Source organism: Triticum aestivum, chromosome 6A (assembly GCF_018294505.1).
Source record: "Triticum aestivum cultivar Chinese Spring chromosome 6A, IWGSC CS RefSeq v2.1, whole genome shotgun sequence".
NCBI lineage: Eukaryota > Viridiplantae > Streptophyta > Magnoliopsida > Poales > Poaceae > Triticum > Triticum aestivum.
Window position 1 is genome coordinate 225186996 of NC_057809.1, and position 6822 is coordinate 225193817.

Consider the following 6822-nt stretch of genomic DNA (forward strand, 5'->3'; position numbering starts at 1 on the left):
GATCGAGACCAGGCGGGCGCCAGGCAGGCGCCAGCGCGCGCAGCGTCCTTATTTCCTCTTTGGTGCTAAGGGGGCAAGCGCAGGCGCGGAGTACCGAGGCATCAAGCAAAGGTTTCCATATCGGTGCAACGAGACCAAGACCAGCAGGACGGCAAGACGGAGGTCACCATGGAGCCCAAGGCGGCGTCACCACTAGAGCCTTTTGCAGGCAAATACCACTTTTGTCAGGATAAGCTGTACTAGTTGTTCCCTTTCAAATTGGCCGTTGTTGGCTCCCTTCCCGCTTAATATTTGGGGAGATGAACAGAGCCTCTATAAATAGAACTAGCCACCACTGTAGCTGGGCGACCTCATATGAGACAAGGGGCGACCTGATCTTAGACTAGAACTAATTCATCCCCACAATCACATCCACCCAGCACAAGAACACCTCTCCTCAGGAGGATGTTCTTCCCCCTGTACTGTTCATCCTCAGCCCAAAAGGCAATCCACCACCACCACACTGGAGTAGGGTATTACACCACAACGGTGGCCCGAACCAGTATAAATTTTATGTTCTTTGTGTTGCGAGTTGGTCGAGTTAGTCCAAGAGATCTTAGCAAAACTAGGACATGGATCGGTAGGGGGGAAATCTTCGCGCGCACCCCAGTGTTCGAACCTTAAGGTTTTTGCCAGAACCCGTGATCCGACAGGTATGAACCATAGAGAAGTTGGAATATAGTAGTTTAACACCAATTCTAACATATAATGTTGCTAGCCAACTTGGCTCCACGAAGCTCCCTCGATTTGGTCCACTTCTGTCTGTCGGATCGACCATCAGACGCATTTGGGCCGTTAGATCTTCACTTTGTGGTCAAACTCAATTTTCACCCCACGGTCATCTGCACTAGATCGGAAGTGCGCCCTGGCGCACCGGTGCCTGGCTCAGCACAATGACCCAACGTATAAAACTCAAATATAACAAAGCATTTTGTGCATCCAAAGGAAATCAGAGCAATCACTCAAGCTAAATTTATTTTGTACATATCACAAACAGTAAGTAATATAGTTGTTGCCCAGATAACTGAGTTTAGCATAGAGCATACAAATTAATGATATACCAGAAGCATGGTATAGTTGTTCCCAAGACAACTGGCCTTGAACTTTACTACAAAGCATAAAGGCACAAAGTGTACCAAAATCAAGACATAGTGCTTGCTTAGGACAACTGACTTGAATTGGACTGCATCAAGTTCAGTACAAAGCGTCAAGACATAAGTTCTATAAAATATAGCCAAGAAGTTCATACTGGCAAGCATAAGTGTCAGATTTTGGAGCTGCTCATAAACATAATGAGATAACAGATAAATTGAGAACGAAGCTCTGGAAACATCGATAATAGTAGGACATTTGTCTTTGTTAATCAAAGAACATGTACTGTAGCTTGTAGTTAACCATTACTGAGAACTCCTACTTCCTCCTTCCAAGTGAAAAGGTTATTTTCTGAGGCGAAGCTAATGCAGATAGTAGTGGCCAATACTTGAATGACTTCACCTTGCTAATGATAATATGGAAGATCTACAAAAACAATATAATTAGCTAATGAACCTAAGCACTATGCAAACTATACAAAGTTCAGATAAATGGAATACTGAGATTGAACACAAATTAGTAACACTGTGCCTGTAGAGCAAAGTGTAGAAGATTGTACTTCACAATTTAGACATTAATGGTAGCCACCATGGGCTCTATCCTCTGAACTACGTTGATTGAGGCTTTATTTCTTTCTAATTGCTTTGAAGAGTACCTACATCTTTATAACGCCTTTATAAAGAACCAGTGTTCGCACTGTTCATGTAGGCCAGTAAAAGAAAGGTTCATGTGACACTATAATAAGTAGTTAAGAAAACAGATTGAATCTAAAATGCAGCTAAATGAATGCAATAGAAAAAGTTACCATAGCTATTTCTAAATAACTGGATATGAAAGAGAAGTAGCACAAAGCAACACATATGGCCTTTTGAAGGAGGCAAGTGCATCAATGCTACCTCTGAATATAAAATTAGGCATATTGGGGCAACATATTTCTGTAGAAAATTGAGGGATTATAAAAAACTAAAAGGTGGTGTTCTATATAGAACAATAATTAGATCGTGTGAGCCTAGAGCAAGAGCTTTCACCAATAGTAGGCAACAAAACTACTCCCTTCGATCCAAAATGTTCAAAACTGCGACACCTATTATGGATCAGAGGTATTATAAATCAGCATGATCAACTTATAATGTAGGCTTCTGCATCCATTTTAAATGACTCAACAACATACAGCTAAGATATACCGATTTGTCATTGTAGAAGTACACAATTCGCATAAATGACAAAAAAGGAATGCACATATGTGCATTAGAATCAAAGTGGCCAAAAGTGAAGCACGGAGACACTTTATTTTCAAAGGAGGTGAAATTACCTTGTGAATCACTGGCACCACCCTAATTCAAGCTATAGGAGCCTAGGGCCCTGAGCAAAAGAAGAAAACACAAAAGATTTAGTTAGTGGCCACAAGAGGACAAAGAAAGTAAACTGCACTATATATTGCTAGCTATGACAACGTCCAAAATATAATTAAAATCTAACGATCAGATCCACTTGTACATGTTTGGGCTCAACGGATCAGAGAACATATAGCGCAGTACATCTCCGTGTTTTTTATAGGAGTCCAGTAATTATATGAATAAAAACAGACTAACCGCTACATGGATTATCCGGGCAAACCGGCACATACATCGGCTCTGCGAAAACTATGTTTGGGATAGAAAGGAGAACAAAATGAAATCTCAAGAAATCATCACCATTCCCCATAAGAAGCCTGCTCCCTCACAACAACATAGCTGGAATAAAAAATATATCTAAACGAAGAGTAGACATGTTATAGAGATAAAAGTCGCAAAGAAGTGAATGTATCTTTTGAAACTAACAATACAAATAGAACCAAGATAGAAAGTTCAAGACATGTGAATGTATCTTTCATGACAATGTTAAACAGAAGCCACTTTCCCAGATTTCATTGCGTACTGAACCAAGGCACACACATGGACATACACTGGATCCAACTTGTCTATTTATCAAAAAAGAAAGTAGTAGGAACGTCTTTAAAGAGAAAATACCACATCACCAAACATCAAATGCTTAAGCTTGAAAAGGTATGCATTCATCCACTGTTTACAATCGATCCTACCAGGAAGAAACATTTAAACAAAGTACATCAAGCGCTGACAAAAATATAGGAGCATCTATTCTAAAAAAATCTGAATGCTAACTAAGATTTTTTAAAGGAGTGAAAATCTAGTATGATACATCACATCTTAAGTTCAAGTGTAGATAATTTGATATCCAATATAACAGAAGCTTTAGTTAACAAAGATCAAAGGCATGAGCTTGAGTTAGATGATTCTAAAATAAAATCAAGATGCGTTAGAAATAACTCGCATAATATATACCATACAGAAAATATACACCTACAATTTTTTTAATTGGCCAACAATACAATAAAACAAAGAGGAATAATCATTACTGGTCAGAATGATTAATCAACAAAAAGTGCGACTCTAGAATTTGAATTGTGATATAAAGCACAACATCATCATCTTTCTCCCTACTATTACATTTGGATTGTGTGACTGCAAAATAGGCATCGTAATACAACAAACTGAAACAATGCAAAATAATTACACAGGAACAGAACCTTGGGTGTTGGCTAAGACTTCACGCAAAAAACACAGGGAAGAGATAACTCACTGATGCCGAAAACAATAGGATAATCACCACATGAACAAACAGAGATGCACAATCTAGGTTTTTTGGTGCCCAGTTAACGATGCATGTAGTAGGTAATACAACCAGATCCCTCATGTAGATAAACACCAGTTTTCCTATCAAATCAATAATGAAATTGCAGTAAGCGGCACAACAGGAAAACCTATGCTAGTAACCAGGCCAATACCTCAATGTGAAGTGCAAACCTGAAGCATCATCTAACCATGGCGACTAACGGAGCGACAAACTAATTAATTGAGGCATTTTCCTGCACTCAAGAGGCAGTCAGGAGATAAGAGAAAGCAACACAAGAACAAACAAATGCTAGAAGAGCATGTAAAGCATGCATCCATGAATAAGATGCATTGAAATAACAGCTGGAACCTGAGTACAAGCAAGGAAAATATTAGAATGCAATGAGGCATGAATATTAGAAGGTAGCACATGCGCACATCAAGACAGCAAAGAGGTATACCTAACAAAGGCTAAACATAAGCGGAGAAACCTGATCTATAGAAGTATAGAAGAGAGACAGCCACCCCGTGTAAATTTGAGCACAACCAGGATCTATAGAAGTGACCAAAATGCTAGGTCCTACCAGGATCTATAGAAGTGACCAAAATGCCCAATTCCAAATGCCAGGCAAGCACAAAAATAAAGGCAGGGGATAATAGTTTTACATGCTAGGCTTCTACCAATAAGAGAACAAAAAGCAGATACATCCATTGTCCAAACAAAATCTAACAGTCGCTTCATACAGGAAGAAATGTAATCCTAGGCCTGGAAAGCATAGAAGAGAGGGGGAGAAGGGGACAACCTGCAAAGAGGTGGTTGAAGATAGAGCACGACAAACTGGCCAGAATAACGAGCACCTGTAGACAGCGGACCAACCTGCAAGGGGAAAAAGAGGAAAAGGTACAACCATGGATGAGCTGCAGTTAACCAGAATTTAGACGGTCCAAAACAAAACCATGGATGAGCTGCAGTTAACCAGAATGAGAGGGGGGGCTCACCAAAATTGTGTTGGGTGGGAGTTGAAGAGGGAGGTAGGGATGTTGGCCTGGTCCTCTCAATGATATCAGATATAACCTTTCATCTCAGTGTATTATTTAGTTATGTTACATGCAGAATGAGATACAAAAAGAACATGTAATATACAAAAAAGGGAATGCAGCAACAGCAGAAAGAAATGCTAAAAGGGAACATAGAGCAGAAAACCAACCCAAAATGCAAGCAAGAATCTTTAAAAGGGAACATAGAGCAGCATGAGCATGAGGCATAGAAAAATGGGGTCACCTTAAGATCAAGAATCAGTGGCCCTCTCCCAGTTCAAATCAGATGGATAGAACCACTATATAAATGGGGTCACCTTAAGATGAAGAATCAGTAGCCAGCAAAGGAAGAATGCACCTTTTTGGAATTTTAAAGTAGCAAGACATTAAAAGTTCTCTTTTGCCTTCAATACTACACACATTAGGGGAGGTAGCTGCAGTTTTATTGCATAGTGGGCTCAGATTCGCCTTTTCTCGATCATATAACCTATCCCCATCATCTCTTATCACCAGATCAATCTGTTTACACAATGGAGCTGCCCTGGTTATCACTCAACAAGAATGACCATCCAAGGACAGATCAATAGGTATCACAGGATCAAAAAGGATTCTAGAGACAACAGGGAGGATCCAACTTGATGCCCACAGGTGCCTTCATTGCTCAAAGGCACACTTATTCCAGCCACAGTTAATCATCATTGCCCTAGCACGAACACCAGCCACAGACAAAGCAAAATGGCGAGAATGCCCCCGGTGGGGCAGGCTATTTACGCGCGGTGGCACGGTCGAGGTGAAACTGTTCATTCCAGCAGTAACTATTTTTTATCCGACGGACGAGGTCGTTCCAAGGCTCGATCCGACGGCTCGGATCGCATCAAGCGCGCAGATCCAACGGCCAGGAGCCCAAATCACTGAGGAGCCGGAAGGAGAGCTTCTATTCTTATCTCTGGATGGCCATGTCCCATACAGTAGCCAAAGCAGAGGAGAAGGAGGAAGATGGAGCTCACCGAGGGAGGTTGTAGCCGAGGCAGTACTCACTGCACGCCGGGGTTGCGCGTGAACGCCGTCCAACCGGCAAGGAACCGCTTCCTACACCGCACATCCACCACGCGACCGCGTCGGAGTTGCGCCTTGCATCGTCCCGCCAACGAGCACGAACGCCACGGTCACATAATTCTCCTTGAAAACCACATATGCACACATGCTCTCATCTATTAGTATAGTTATACATACAAATTGCTAGTTGCTTCAAACCAAAAAAACTTAATTCACGCATTCATTGCCCCTTTTCACACAGAATAATGCATCAAATCCTATGACTCAGAAGTAGTTGATCATAACAGGCCATGTCGCTCGTCTTGACACCAAGGTGTGTTGTTAATGAGACCAAAAACTATATTAAACGACAATGGCCTATCTTTTCAGTGAACTAATTACCTAACCAGCAGTCATTTCAATTTATCAATTGAAGAATTCCCCAAACAGAAATTGAGGAGTAGGAGGAAGTTGGAGATCACCAAGGGAGGTTGTAGCCGAGCCAGTAATCAGTGGGCGCCTGGGTTGCGCCTGAACGCCATCCAGCCGGCGAGGAACCACTTCCCCGGACATCCACGCCGCTACATGAAGTGAAACTCTCCTGGCAAAGCAAAGTAAAATCTTATGACCAAATGTAATGGAAAATATAAATGAATTCCTTACCTACTGCATTTTGTGAACCATAATAAGTAGGACCATATCTAGAGTATCATTCTCATGTTCGCCTTGGACAGAGGTTAATCGACGTGGTGTATTGAAACTCAGTACTCAATACTCCAGTTACATGTCAGTCCTAGACTCCTAGTGCTTGGTGATGCTCACGAATGAGGCAGGGGTGCGGGCAGCACCGTCATGGCTCACATAGGCACAACCCACGTGCTACCTATGTTAAACACCGTGGAGGAGAAGTGGAAGATGTGACGCGCTAGCTGGACGGACGTGGCGG

The 6822-nt window shown here is 41.8% G+C and overlaps 1 long non-coding RNA gene across 1 annotated transcript; it reads right to left on the bottom strand.

Moving 5' to 3' along the window:
- Positions 1 to 1383: 1383 nt before the first annotated feature.
- Positions 1384 to 4003, bottom strand: LOC123130582 (uncharacterized). Its single transcript, XR_006463882.1, has 3 exons — positions 3977 to 4003; positions 2444 to 2493; positions 1384 to 1557 (listed from the first exon to the last, which is right to left on the bottom strand). It is a non-coding gene; the product is annotated as an uncharacterized lncRNA (long non-coding RNA).
- Between the last annotated feature and the right edge of the window lie 2819 nt (positions 4004 to 6822).